Below are 2,681 nucleotides of genomic sequence, written 5' to 3'. Positions count from 1 at the left end.
CTTGGAGCATGGTAAAAATAAACTGCTCGAAGCAAGAACCAGGAGCTTTTGATATACATTTGATTGGGGAATAGGGGCACTATTTTGAAAGGCCCAATAGGATAAAAAGTAACTATTTTTCAAATTAAGCCAATATAAATTCTGACTTCTTCCTATAATTCCTTTAAAATGAGCATCATTTATCACCTTCATTTAAATACTGAGCATAAAGTATCCCCCCACCACACCTGTACTCCTTGAACGAAAGAGTCCACCCTGGTTCTAGCTCAAAGAATTGGTACCAATAAAATCAAGTCAGATGTGGAAGATGGGAGAGAGGAAGATAGTGGAAGGAGAAAACCAGCAGCAACTGACACTTGTCCAAGGAGCATACATTCAATGCTGCAAGAATCGTGCCTGGAATACCCAGAGTGTCCTTCAGTAGACATGACCTCTGCATGTTCCTTGCACGTCATGAATAATGATATCGCTAACAATTCCTGCATGCAGGATCCTTGCCATTTTTGCCAGTATTCCAAAGCTAATCACAGCGTTAGCTTGTGGCAAGTTGTCATTATTACTGTCACTTACAAAAGCAATCTATTTGTCAATGTCTGTTTTATTGGATGATCTGCAGATGTTGTTACTGTGCATTAATCATCAGTGGTAAACACTGACATAAGGAAAAAGTTATATTTGCCAGTCCTTCCACTTAGTACTTTCTATAATATAGCTTCAGCTGTCAATAGCGTTCATGTTGAACATCAAAAGCAATCATAGAACAAAGTTGAAAGTTTCCAGTTTGTTTCAGGAACCAGCAATGAGACGTACACGTACAGGCCCATTTTGGGTATTCATAGATTCATAGATGTTAAGGGCTGGAAGGGACCTCTCAGGGGCATCTATTCCAGACCCTGGAGACTCGAGTTGTAAACACGTTTTCAAAAGCTGCAGCAAAGTAATGCTGGATGCAATGGACGGTCTGTCTCTGGTGTATATGCAACTTGGAATCCATGTAGGGTACTGAAAGGGTCACATTTTAAAAGGCTTCCCCATCATCACTTAAAATGCATATTCTGAAGGAAGCTGCACCAAAAATAGTATGTGTTCTGGTGGCGGTGATTAGGTGCAGTTCTCTCTCTCTTTCTCTGTTTCTAGTATTGTTATTTTACACATCACCATGGTGTCAACGTTCTCATTTAAAGATAAACAGTGCAATGAGTATTATTAAAAGAGACTGTGGGGCCAAAGAAAGGGAGACAGTATGCATTACTCTTCCAAAGAAAGGCTGAACAGAATTGCAAAAATTTTAAAATCTCTCTCTCTCATCATGATCAAACATACCTTGATCATCCTGTTCATCTTTGATGCTCACCTCTTTGGAAGTGCCAGAACTTTATGCAAGTCTATCTCCGTTCCCACAGATGAACTCAGACTCTGGAGAGAAGGAAAATTGTTGCCTATTATATACAAAGCACTGACTGTAGATGTTTAACATGGGCTGAGCAATTCTCAGACACATGCATAGTGCATCCACAGAGTACAGAAAATTCCTGCAACCATGAACTGAAAGACTTTAGGATGACAACAACTGACCACAAGCAATTCAAGGAAGACATTAGAAAGGTTTTGGAGGAGGCTGGGGAGGGAAGAAAGAAAATCAAAATCAATGTTTTTTATGGAATTAATAATAGCTGACATATTAATCTCTCCTTTAAATGTAGGTCAGGGTTTTAAAGCCTGAATTTCTGAATTCTGTCCTGGGTGAAAAGTTGGAGTGCTTCCTTCAAGGGTCACTGTAGTAAATAAAGAAGTAAATCGTTTGAATGAATGAACCTTTCTAAGGCTATGTTTTCTCAGCACAGAACTAAAGTCTACATAATGGGAAGCCTCATAAGAGTAAAATGAGTGTTGATTTGAAGACACCCAGAGATTTAGAATGTAAAATACTCTTTGGCAGAGATGGATTAGTGGGCAAGATGGCATGTCAAGTGATCAAAGGTGCATGATGAATGCAATTTATCAGATGGCTGGCTCTGCAGTTTATCAGGCCAAATTCTCTGCCGACCCAGCTCCACTGAACTGAGTGGAGCTAAGCCAGCAGATTCTTTGGCTTATCACAAGGATATCACCACCTCTTCAAGTCTTTGGTGTGTGTGCTGAATGTGGATATTTATATATGTAGCATGCATAAGTTTTCTATAGCCCATCCTGGACACCTAGTTGACATGCATTTTAAAAGGTCCAATTGCATGCATTCATAATGCCTTCATGTCATTGTATGATAGATCCTGAATATATGTGGCAAGACATTTTACTTAAAAAAAAAAAATCCACATATTTTAAATGAAATTTTAAAGGAAATCATTATTCGTGAAATTTCTCTTTTACCAAGACCCTCGATTTCTTCCTGAAAACCATGGTGTGGTAAATGAATAATTTCAATAACAGGTTTGAAAATAACTCTGATATATATTGTAGTTATGCAATTGGAAACAAATAGTGCTGGAAGCTTCACATAACACTGAGAGGAAAAAAAACTTTTTAGGCAAAAAGAAAAAACAATCACTCAGCCCTAGCGATATATTAATTTCTCTCTCTCTCTTGCTATTGTAGGAATGTATTGCTGAGTTTAAAAGCGGGGGGGGGGGGGAAAACCCCGGGGGTTTTTCTTTAACCATTTCACCTTTTAAAGTAAGGTT

Source organism: Gavialis gangeticus, unplaced genomic scaffold (assembly GCF_001723915.1).
Source record: "Gavialis gangeticus isolate Ggan-Ray unplaced genomic scaffold, GavGan_comp1, whole genome shotgun sequence".
NCBI classification, from domain to species: Eukaryota; Metazoa; Chordata; order Crocodylia; family Gavialidae; genus Gavialis; species Gavialis gangeticus.
This window is presented reverse-complemented; position numbering follows the sequence as displayed.